The 13150-nt window shown below is 41.5% G+C and overlaps 1 pseudogene; it reads left to right on the top strand.

The window, feature by feature from the left end:
* Positions 1 to 205: 205 nt before the first annotated feature.
* On the top strand, positions 206 to 6355 carry LOC117050430 (annotated as a pseudogene).
* The last annotated feature ends 6795 nt before the right edge of the window (positions 6356 to 13150 follow it).

Raw genomic sequence — 13150 nt, 5'->3', positions numbered from 1 at the left:
CCCTGTTAACCAGTAGCTACAGCACTCCTCAGAGTCTCTGAACTAGGAATGGAAGGGCTGGGGAAAGTTTCCCCTATTTCAATTAAGGAGGAAGGAGGTTGAGCAAGATGGCAACCTGTGTTTTAAAAATAGGTACTACCCTACCCCAAGATTTCACAGGTTCTACACTGAGATCTTGCATGAAAATTGCCCTTCTTCCTCAACCATGGTGGCTGCTACCTCACTCCACAAATTGGCTACTACCATCAACAGACTGTGAGTTCTACACTCTTTCTGGATTATCTGATCAAAGCTCCTGGTTTTCAGCAGCATGTATATTTGATGACATCCTGCCCTGCTTCTCTACCTTAATATTTTCTTCTTCCATCACATCCTGTATCTCCTGGTATCTCCATCTAGATGCTTCTAGGGAAGGTGTAGGGAACTACAATTCCCATCAACCATGGCCACTGGCCATGTTTGCTGGGGGTGATGGATGCTGTAGTTCAGTAACATCTGGAGGGCCAAAGGTTCCCTACACCTGCTCTACAGGTGGGAATCCACTCTCACGTTGTTAGTAAAGAATCACATACGTGGAAGAAGCAATAATAATAATGGCTATGAAAAAAAGTTAATTTACTTTCCTTTTTCAAACTCGTCTCCATTTTTTATACTTGCATCTTAATAGCATTCCTAGTCTCCTGCCACATTTGTGTGTGTGTGTAATTGTATGGAGAAATATAGTTGGGTGTTAACAATAAGTACACTGATGACACCTTGCTCTAAATCTTACCCACCACTTGGGTGCTAAACAACATCAGGAACAAGATTGGAACTATCAAACCCCATAGCATATTTCCCAACGGGCTGATAGACATTGTCATTCCCTGCAATGCTACTCTCTGGCCAGGTATCATGTAAGTAGGAATAGAACCACTAAAGAACTGTGCCCCCAATTCCCATCCCAATGAGATGGTCCAAGATGATACCAGGTTATTGAAAGAGTAAAAGGGTCACTCACACATCCTTTATCTCTTGATAAAGGTCATCCAACAGGGTGAACAAGGCTGAGTCAGTCTCCAAGGCAGGTTGGAACTCAACAGTAATAGATGCAATCAGGATCCTCCAAGTCCTGTTACAGTTGGACTACTATTACCCTTCCATTCACCTTGCTCAAAAAGGGAGTGTTAGCATATGGATGGGAGTTGTCTAAAACCATGTCGTTTGAAATGAGTTTTTCAGAAGTAGTAAAACTACCGCCTCCTCAAGGATAGTAGGCCCGACTCCCCTGTGCAAAGAACATTTCATACTCCCAACTATTTCTTGTGGCCAGCACAAAACTTTCTACATCCTGAACAAAAGGCCTCTGCTCTCCTCTTGAAAACACACAAACTGCTAGTCATACCCATAACACCCTCCTGAAAACCAAATATTGTTCTCTAGTGTGGCTTTGTGCCGGATCTTCCTTCCAGCATAATAACAGCAAGATCACGTTCTAGTCCTAACTATTCTGCTTTATGACAATAGTGGAGGAGTTGGTGGCAGGCGCAATGTTGCCAGTCTTGGGACCAGCATGAATTGCTTGGAACAAAATGCCCATTGTTTGGCCTCTGACGTTGTCGCTTTGCATTGGGTGGCCCTGAACACTACACATCCTGGGACTCTCTTAAAAAGATGCCATTGAGATGCGTGTGGCTCACACAATCCTTCTGCCTCCTACTAAGAACTGTTCCTGTCACTTCCATTCTCCCGAGGAAACACTGTCTAGCAAGCCCTGCATAATGTGCAACAAATTTGTGGGAAGCTGGAAACTTGTCTCTAGTGAAAACTTTGATGACTACATGAAAGAACTGGGTGAGATTTGATTTGGATATTGGTATACTGCTGCCATTGCTATACATTTCAGTGGTGTCTTCTTTTGGTGCTTTTCACTCAGATCATTAAACTTTTCTCTTAAGCATCTTGAAAAGGAAGCTGAACAAGAGAAATTATTCATTTCTTCTGTCTTACTAACCATGCTCAGATTCTGTCCTTTCCTTTCATTATTGTCTTGCATATTGTGAAATTGCATCTGCTAGCGATGGCTTGGTGTTTTTCAGAGCCCAGTTTTATATCATGAATTATGTATTCCTTCCGCAGAAATATTGGGTATCATATAGTGTCCCATATTCTTTTAGGGTATGTTTCTTTTAATTACAGATAGGGAAGAAATTAGTTTGCATTTAAAGGTGAACCTACCTAATTTGCACTTTCTGAAACAATATGAAAACAAAAACACAGTTATCCTTCAGAATTCACATTTATCTGAATTTTGTAATGCAAGTACCTAGCCGTGTTCTGCATACAAAGATGTGTATACTTGGTCAATGTCTCCATAAACATTTTAGTGAAAAAAGCATACAAAATGCATTATTTGCAAAAAATGTGTATAGTAGGCATAATTTTGTATAGAGAGAGAATTGCCCTAAAATGCTGATATATTTCAAGAATGCTGACTGGATTTGTTGTAGGATCAGTACATTTGTTAGGCAGTAGGGCCAATACTCCCAGGCTGCATTTCAAACAGTTAAAATACACAACAAAGGTTTCATTTCTTAAATGGAGATTTTTGGGGGAGGGCTGATGAATCCATATGTATGTATTCATCCAGAAATGCCTGCAGCACTAACAGTGAAATCTTAAACACATCTACTTAGAAGTTCAGCAAGTTCAGTAAGACTTATCCCCTCGTAAGTGAATGCAAGATTGCAGCATTAAGGGATAATATTTATCTGTGAATGAACTATTACAGACCCAAAAAAGCACTACACAGAGATCACTTGATATCACCTCAAATGCATTATTTCTCAATGGTGCTAGTCCACGTATGCAGATGTGAGTCTTCAGATACTGAGTACAGTACTCAAAAGAGAAACCAAGTCTTGTATATTCATGTCTGAATTGCTTCTGTGTATAGGGGATATGTGATATAAGACAGTCTGTCTTCACTGGTCTTCCATTCAATCCAGTATTGCATTTTGTGTCATATTGACTTTTGCATTTGAAAACACCAGTGTGGTTGACAGATGTTCCCCATTGTCTTTAAGATCATTTGCTAATCCCTAAGAATCTTCCCATTCAAATATAGTTTGGGGAGAACATGGGCAATCAATAATTGTAGCACTCTCCACTAATACTGTAATTCTCTCCAGCTGATATTCCTTTTTTTCACTTATAGTTTTCAGGTGTATTTTTGAGGCCAGGGAGTGTGTAATGTATGCAGTGCCCAATGGGGTATAATGTTCTTTATCTGGTTTGTAGGGGTGGGGTTGGCCACCAGAAAACTTGGCAGTTTGGCCAAACCCAAAGTCATCATCAGCATGAAGGGTGATGAAGTAACAATCAGAACTGAAAGCACCTTCAAAAATACACAGATCACTTTCAAGCTGGGGCAGGAATTTCAAGAAACCACTGCAGATGACAGGAAAACAAAGGTGAGAGATACCTTCCCCCTCAACTTGCTTCCTTTTAACAGCACTGTAAGGTCTTCAGCTCTTTTGACAGAAACCAAGGCAACTTGATATGTGGGATACAGATAGCGCAGGACTTGTTAACAATACACTTGTTCCAAGTATCCAAGGAGTGAGACGTTCCTTCCAGGAGAACAGCACTTACCCAGGTTTCCTTCTCTGTCGGAGATCACTGGAGGCTTCTTCTTTTTTTGTAATATGTTCTGCCAATTTACAAATATACAGGTCAAGCACCAGTGGAGAAACACAAACACTTCAACAGACAACCAAAGTATTCCGTTATCACATCAGACATTGCAGGAGACAGCCAGCACCCCAAAACACTGTTAACTTACAAAGTCCAACACTCAGTTCTCTCAGAGTAAACTCGGCTTGGCATTTCTTCTTTCGAGAACATTTTTTAAAGTAAAAATAGTTGTTGTTGTCATCATAGACCAAAGTTAGTTATGTTCATTCGTTTTAGTGTGTCTACTCTATAAGTATGACTAAGTATTTAATACAACTTGATTACTAACATTTAAATAGGAATTCAATGCACTCATTGTAGTGGGGGTGTATGGGGTGCTAGTGGGGGACACACATTATTCTCCTTTTGAGGTAGTTTGTCCACCTTTGATCCCCACCTTGCACTCAGCTCTCACCTGTGGCTCCTAGAAGCTGTCAGCATGAGACAGCAGCCAAACCCCAGGAAATGGCTTTGACTGGCCAAGGCTGATTGGTCCCAAATCCTCAGTGAGTTAAGGACTTCTCCCTGTATGTGAAGATAGGCTCCAGCAGATTGAGGGGATGAGACCAATAGTGGATCCAACGGTCGAGACGACGGTTTCTATACGTGCTATAGATAGAAATGATGAGGACCTCTGTACACGCTGCCCAGGCTTGCACCCCAAGGAAGTCACTTTGATGCTGCTAATGCAGTGATTTGACTTCACTCCCAGAGACATACTCCGTCGTCTCTCGAGACAACAAGTGACACCAGGTGAGCTGTGTACCCACTCAATCTGCTCTTGAGGTACTAACTGTTGATCAGCAACTTCTTTCCTTTCTTCCGGTTCTTTATCTTGAAAGTGAACTTGGACCAGACAGTCCTTCAAATCGGAGATGCCTTCAACCTCCCCTGTTCCTGTCCTGGCTCCACCTATGTAACTTATGCTTCAGCTTTGCTAAAGCTAAACAGGTGTCAGCCCAATTAGCTGCTTGGACAAAGATCACCAGGAGCCTCATTTACAAGATGGGGATAATAAAACAACAACAACAACAACAACTGCTACTACTACTACTACTACTACGATGATGATTAGAAAGAAATACAAGTGCTCCTGAGATATAATCATATGTTACTTGATTACCAAGGATGTATATGACTGCCCCCCCTAAATGGCATCCCAACTTTGACTTGATATTTGCAGAAAAAAGAAACAAAATAGTCATATTTTTATTTTTTCCTTTGTGTCTCCAGACTGTTGTAACCTTAGAAAAAGGTGCATTGGTTCAAATGCAGAAGTGGAATGGCAAAGAATCAACAATAAGGAGGAAACTAGTTGATGGGAAAATGGTTGTGGTAAGTTACTGTTTTAAATTACATAATACGGAACCCATTCTAGGCAGTTTTCAATCACATTGATTTCAGTGAGAAACCTATAACCATGTTATTAGCTTTTTCAGTGTAATAGTGGGATTTGAAGGATTGTGCCCAACATTTTTGAAGGGCATTTTTGCCAGTTTTGAATGGCAAGCCTCCAGTCACTGTTGTAATTTCTAGAAAGGGCAGACTTCAAGGGCCTGTTTAAAATAGATTTAAAAACTACTGTGTAGCTAAGGGGAAAGTACACTTGAATTAGATTTAGCAATGGTTCAAGAATGGGTGGATTTCATCTTGTTTTTCTCCACTTGTATGCCCAGTTTAATACAAATAGCAACCTTGATGAAGGTTAGGGGTTTCAAGGTTGTGCATGTGTCTTTGGCTTAAACATCATCAGGTTTAAGGTTTTCAAGCAGCTGCCACCACATAACCACCTGCCAGTGCTCAGGGATCAGGAACCAAGCAAGGAACCAAATTGTTCCCCACCTGCCATACACACTATGGATTAAAAGTATTTCATGACCGCATGTAATGTATTTACAACAGCGTTTTTTAAAATGACTGCATGCAAGGCTGGGGCGGGTGTTTCGATTTGAGGTGTGTGCAAGCCCCACAAGTGACTGCTAGGGGTGAAAGGTTGGTACAAAGCCAATTGTGGGATAGAGAAGTACTGTATGCACAAGCAAAAATTGGATACTAGCCACACCACATAGTGCAAGTCATAATTAGTCGAGATGTTTCGATAGCGTTAAAATAAAGATTCACTTCCCAGGTGGATTGTGTTCCTTCCCATGTGCAATTATCTTCAAGTATTGTTTTGGCTGATAGTGTAATGCAAGTGTGGGGAACTTGTGGCCCTCCAGATGTTGCTGAACTCCAACTCCCATGATCCCTGGCCATTGAGCATGCTTGCAGGGGCTGATGGGAGTTGTCGTTCAGCAATATCTAGAAGACCACAGGTTCTCTGCTCCTGGTGTAATGTCATTTCAATAGGCTTTATATAAGTGTAACCCACTCCTATGTTATTTTTGATTTCTCAGGAATGCACCATGAAAGGTGTCACCTGCACAAGAGTCTATGAGAAGATGTGAGGAATCTCCAACTGAATCTAGTTTGTCTGATCCACATTATTTCTGTGGGGAACCAGGGGAGCTAAACATCATGCCCTTTCCCCCCTCGATTCATTTTACTAAAGAGCAACTAAGCTGTAAACATAGATTTAGAAACAGCTGTGTAAGCAAATGTGGAAGTATTTGCGATTCAATAAATGCTTACCGCTATCCGACACGTGAATGTATTCTTTCAGTGCACAGAATGTGCTAGACAGAAGTGAGTCTCTCTGTGTGAAAAGAAATCAATTCTCTTAGGCCAGAGGGCAGATGAATGAAATAAAATTTCATACATATGGTGAATTCTGGAGAAAAAAACACCTGGCCAATAAATGAAAGCTTATTCAGTTACTCAGGCTGCAACTGGGGCTAGAAAATAAATTGTAGAATACAGATGGCTTCAAGAACTATTTTTTTCACTTCCACCCAGGAATGTCAATTCATTCTGTTGAATGCCAGGCACATTAATTTAAGCATACCTGAACTGCATAACATGTTATTTAATGAAAATGTGGTTTGGTTTGTTACTTTGTCACCGAATTTGAATCAATAAATGAAGGCAGCACATCACAGAGCGGAGAAAAAACACTGACAATGTCCTCAAGAGAGCCAGCATCAAACATTGCCCCAAGCAATTTCCATTCTCCTCAGAAGCTGACCATCCCTGCTATGACACCTCCATGGGACTCATGACACACAAAACACATGTCTTGAAGAATCCTGAGTTACAGAATGTCATTAAAACTGGGTGTGTGTGTGCCAAAGTATTAACAGAAAAGATGGGTTTTGAGGAGGGATTGGAAGTAAGTAAGAGAAGTGGTATCACATGGGTGTTCTGGGAGGTAGTATCAATAGGGCAGCAGGGGGGAAAGGGCAGAGTCTTTTGAGGCAGCTTGTTTGAAAAGTATTTACTTATTATAAAGTGTCATATCCAAAGGTGTTGCTCAGCTGATGCAAAGTTTTCTGTTAGTGGACAGAGAAAGGAAGCAATTATTTGCAAATTCCCTCCTGTACCCCCTTGTCCATTAAATCTGTTCCAGGGAAATGGGGGACCCTTCTGAGGAGATGCAGGTGGCACTTGGTTGGAAAAGGCCCACCTCACTGTTTCACTGACGAAAAGACTTAACATCAGCTGAGTGATGCCATTCGATACCACCCAGCTTTTGTTGTTTCTCTGAAGAAAAATACAAAAATGCATACATTAAGGTTCAAAACAAGCTAAAGCCACTGTTTAAAACAGAAGCAACAGAACAGTCATTTAAAATCAAACTCAACCAAGTTCTTGAAACGTTTGCCCAAGTTCTTCAAAAGCCTTCAGGTATGAACACATTTTAATGTCCTAGTGAAAAATGAGTACAAGTCTGTTGGACTTCTCAAGCCAGCAAATTTCACAAGGTGGGTACCACACCTGTTCAACGTTCCTTTTTTTAATTACAAGTTTCAGAACTATTTAAAACTGTGTTTTAAATTATTATAGCCTGCCCTGGGACCTTAGGGTGAAGGGTGGATGATTAAAATGATGACTGGTGGTAGTAACCCTAGTTCATAGTTCTAATGCCAGCAAATGAGAACTACCAGTGTAGGTAGTCGATTTGAGGAGGCAGGAAGATAGGAAACAGGAAGAGGGTATGCAGGGCCCAGGTAGCCAGGACTCAAAAAGCAACAACCAGAACTGCTGTAGGTTGAGTTGTTCTGTCTAGTGTTTGCAGCTGAGAAAACAATACATAGCCAAATGACAACTCCAGCAGAGACACAACCGGGGATGGGGGAGAAATTCAATTCAATTCGCATTTAAATGTGAGCCTATACAGGTGAAACTCGAAAAATTAGGAGGAGGAGGAGTTTGGATTTGATATCCTGCTTTCTCACTACCCGAAGGAGCCTGAAAGCGGCTAACATTCTCCTTTCCCTTCCTCCCCAACAACAAACACTCTTTGAGGTGAGTGGGGCGGAGAGACTTCAGAGAAGTGTGACTAGCCCAAGGTCACCCAGCAGCTGCATGTGGAGGAGCGGAGACACGAACCCTGTTCCCCAGATTACGAGTAACCACTACACCACACTGGCTCTCATGCCCGTGAATTTTCGGGATTACTTCTAAAAATATCACAAGCTTGATGTGGAAGGTGTGGAGATTATAAGATTGGGAAAATGAGAAATGGGATAACTGGTTGTTATTCCTTTGTATTTGTACCTACGAAAGGTTTTTAAATTTGTTGTGAAATTGTTAAATCTAAATAAAGTTTATAAAAACTTTAAAAAAAAAGAAAAAAGAAATGGGATAACTGGAAATTGTCGGATTCACCATCCCTGGACACTGCAAGTAGAACTGCAAGTCTTGATGAATGCAATGATGAAACAAATAAAATAAAGCTCTGGCGTGGGCTGCGTTTTGCATAGATCCACCAAACGCACATAATCACAACATAAAGTATGTGCTGCAATCCTATGCACACTTTCCAGGCAGTAAACAGAGATCAATTTATTAATAACAATAGCAAGAATAAAGCTTTCTGAGCAGTAAAAGTTAGCTACTTTATATACCACGGCTCCCTTCTAGAAATATGCTTATAGCAGAAAGAGTGTCAGTCACTTAGTTTGACAAATGGCATTTCCTAAGTGGGTGATCATTTTAAAAGAGTATTCGAATAGAGCATTTAGAACTCCCTCAGAACTCATGGAAAGAATTAGGTTGTTTATCAAGAAGGAAATTCCTGCATATCTTGCTATTTCAGTGCAAAGCAGTGCATTGGGCGACAGGTCATTGTGCTTCATATGGGAAACTAGTTGCCTGAAATTAATGATATCATAATTTGGAGTAAAGGTCAAAACATCATTAAAAAGCAATATAATCCCAAAGGCAAGTATGGGTGGAGCTTGTCACAAAGTAGTTTGTAGCATTGTGTTACACTAGAATTTTGGATGGTGCATCAGCTTCTCAACATGCTTTCCCAGATGCAATCTACTTTCAACAATATATAATGTTATTTAAGGAAAGGGAGAGCTCATGGGATTTTGAACAGAATAGCCAAGGTTGATTTGACAGGTCAACGACTTGGCTTGGAGTCAAGCACTTTGATCCCAAAACTTGCTACCATATGTGGACAAATGTCATGTAGGCTGTTTTAGGTTTTTTGTATTTTAAAAAGAGGATCCAGTCTATTACTCAAAGACTGAAAAATGTGTGAACTCAGTCCTTTAGTTTTCTAAAGTTTTCTTGATCTCAGTATCAAGGAAGATACACGGCAGGACTAGAAGGTTGGCTATTTGTTCTCGGCCTCATCTTCATTATTCTAGTTTGGGGATTCAGTTTAAAACCCAAAACGCAGGTTGGATATCAGAACTAGTGTTGACTGATTTCAGAAGGATCTCCAAGGTGGCTTATGTAAAATAATGGTTTACAACAAAACGGGATATCCCTTCTAGCGTATAACATTATTCTGGTATAAGATATCCTCTCTTTCCAACAGGGTCACAGGTGTTTTCACTGTGAAAGGGAGGAGTCAAGAGCAGCAACTGGGGCTGATGCGCTGAGCAATGGCAGATCCTTTGTTCCCTGTGTATATTCTACGCCTAAGAGATGGTTCAAAAAATTGAGTCTTCCACACCCCGTTGGAAAATGCCCTGTGTGTGATACAGGAGGGGGCGGGAATTCTTGGCCAGGGTGTCAGTTTTTAGCAATTGGTAAGTTTTGCAGCTTGCTTATATGTGCATCACAGCAGAATACACCACACTTTCTCAGCTTAGTGCTGCAAATGTAGGCAAATAAGAGGTCAAATACTTTTTTGGTTAATTAATATAATAATAATAATAATAATAATAATAATAATAATAATAATAATAATATTTATTATTTGTACCCCGCCCATCTGGCTGGATTTCCCCAGCCACTCTGGGCGGCTTCCAACAGAAATCAAATACAAAAATATCAAACATTAAAAACTTCCCTAAAAAGGGCTGCCTTCAGGTTTTTTCTGAATGTCAGATAGTTGTTTATTTCCCTGACCTGTGATGGGAGGGCGTTCCACAGGGCGGGCGCCACTACCGAGAAGGCCCTCTGCCTGGTTCCCTGCAGTTTTACTTCTCACAGCGAGGGAACCGACAGAAGGCCCTCGGCGCTGGATCTCAGTGTCCGGGCTGAATGATGGGGGTGGAGACGCTCCTTCAGGTATACAGGACCGAGGCCGTTTAGGGCTTTAAAGGTCAGCACCAACACTTTGAATTGTGCTCGGAAACGTACTGGGAGCCAATGCAGATCTCTCAGGACCGGTGTTATGTGGTCCCGACGGCCACTCCCAGTCACCAGTCTAGCTGCCGCATTTTGGATTAATTGCAGTTTCCGGGTCACCTTCAAAGGTAGCCCCACATAGAGCGCATTGCAGTAGTCCAAGCGGGAGATAACCAGAGCATGCACCACCTTGGTGAGACAGTCCGCGGGCAGGTAGGGTCTCAGCCTGCGTACCAGGTGGAGCTGGTAGACAGCTGCCCTGGATACAGAATTAACCTGTGCTTCCATGGACAGCTGTGAGTCCAAAATGACTCCCAGGCTGCGCACCTGGTCCTTCAGGGGCACAGTTACCCCATTCAGGACCAGGGAATCCTCCACACCTGCCCTCCTCCTGTCCCCCAAAAACAGTACTTCTGTCTTGTCAGGATTCAACCTCAATCTGTTAGCCGCCATCCATCCTCCAACCGCCTCCAGGCACTCACACAGGACCTTCACGGCCTTCACTGGTTCTGATTTGAAAGAGAGGTAGAGCTGGGTATCATCTGCATACTGATGAACACCCAGCCCAAACCCCCTGATGATCTCTCCCAGCGGCTTTGTCCTATTAAAGAGTTAAAAATATTCATAAATATGAGTAAAAATAATGGCATAATATTAGAACATGATTAGCGTCTTCTTTTAGCTCAACTGATTATATAAACGAGCCAGTATTAGTGGCTGGTGCTGGGTCAAGTGTATGTGTTAAAAGGCAAAAAAAAAAATGTTACATTTTTGTGTCTTTGGTTACTTATTTTGTTTCCATGTGAGATAATTTTTTAAATTTTTAATTATGGCTGGAGGACCTCAAAAGCTGGAAGTGGCCTGGTTTTTTCTGGACCTCTGAAAGGGCCTGCACACATCTTGACCAGCTATGACTGCAGGACCTGTGTTTGCTCCTTGTTTACAACAAAAGGGGTGCATGCCTGAAGTCCCCCACCTCCTGCACTTTCTCTCTGTGTGTCCCATTGCCGCAGGCACTTCATCCTGGAGGCACAATAGCCAGTTCTTATTTAGAAGGTGAGAGTTCAATTTCTGGTGCAGGAAATGACTTTGTGCTCTCCAGAATACTCCCATTTGGGACCTTGTGCACAAATTGCTTTTTCAGCATCTGGGGAAAGGGTCAGAGCACAAAAGGGATTTGGTATTCAGAAACAATGTGCTAAAGGGCATGTTTTGGTCTGTGGATGTTTACTGAAACCTGGGTCTGGCAACAACCTAAGACTCTGATATGTTTTATAGATGCCACACCAACAGAAATATTGAAGCAGCGATATAGGCTAGAACTTGAATGAATTTAAATAATAGCTAATTATGGTAATTATTATCAATATGTTAAGTATGATGATAAACCAAACTGCTAAGGATGATTTAACAATGAAAATCAGATGGGAAGGACCAAGGGAAGTCAGCTAACACTGTTAAAGAAAGTTAGACGAGAAAAAAGAATATATTTTTTTCTTTTTAAGGCTTTTGTATGGTTATTATGTTTTTGTATGTTATATTTTTGTATGCTTGTTTTGAAAAGGAATAAATATTATTTGGGGGGGAAATAGAACTTGAATGAATTTTGATGCAAGCAGCTTGATTGTAAGAAAAACAACAACCTCAAATCAGTGGACTAAGAGCACTTTGGTATTGTATTATACATTTTCTTGGTTTTCTTAATTATTATTTTTTTTGTAAACTTTGCTTTATGTAAACAGAGTTGCATACAGTTTATGAAGTAAATAAATAAACGAGCTATCTGGAAGTGACCTGAACATTAGATCTACACACACATGGACCTCTGACCAAGGCTTTTTGGAAAGAGGGCAGGCAGACCCAAAATGGGCCATTACAGGGTGGAAAATGAGCAGTTCAAAAACAACATTTGGGCAGTTCAACACTTCAAGTCATGCAAGACAGGGCTGGTGGCCAAATCCAGTCACCCCTGGTCTCCATGCCTGGGCAACTGCAGGACATGGGCAAGAAATCAGCAGAGTCCACTCCATGCAGAGATCAGAGGGGGTGGTGGGAAACACACAGGCAGATTCTTCAATAAGGCTTTTACTGAGGCTTAAAGCATACAGGAACTCACTGGATCCCCAGTAAGGCAAAATCTTCACTCGAAAGTGCATCATCCAGTTGCAGAAGCAAAAACACAGAAAGAGAGAAAGAAGAATAAGGAAGGATAAGGAACTTCACTCAGTGCCAGGTTTATATCACTCTGTCTCTGAGCACTGACCTTGAATTCCCACATGACTCACAGAAAAACACCGGCTGTGGGCATGCTTTGTCAAGAAAGTACAGTACCAGAATGTTCTAGTAAATTAAGGAAGCTTCTGCACCCATAAAACTTCCATCCCTGGCAATGTAGTATTATGTTTTATGTGATGCAGAAAGTAACTGATAAGAATGTGAAAAGTAACTTAAGTAGTCCACGCTTTGCTAGAACCTGAGACTCTGGCCAAACATATGCATTTCCCCTCTCGCTGCCAAAGACACTTTCCACAGACTCCACTGCTACCTTCCACAGAGCAGTCACCAACATTTCTAATATAGCATGTTACTGGACTAATGCCTGTGTACTAAGAAGGGTGCGAGCTGGGTCCTGCAAGCCTGCTGTACGGTATTTGTGCTTTTGTGCTTTTTCCTGTTGTTCTTCCTCTTTTAATATCCCTCATTCCAAACAAAGCTTTGCTTTCATTCATGATGCCTCTTGTGGGAA

The sequence above is a fragment of the Lacerta agilis genome, chromosome 7, assembly GCF_009819535.1.
Source record: "Lacerta agilis isolate rLacAgi1 chromosome 7, rLacAgi1.pri, whole genome shotgun sequence".
Classification (NCBI taxonomy): domain Eukaryota; kingdom Metazoa; phylum Chordata; class Lepidosauria; order Squamata; family Lacertidae; genus Lacerta; species Lacerta agilis.
The sequence above is the reverse complement of the archived record's forward strand: the minus strand, read 5'-3'. Positions and strand labels throughout refer to the sequence as shown.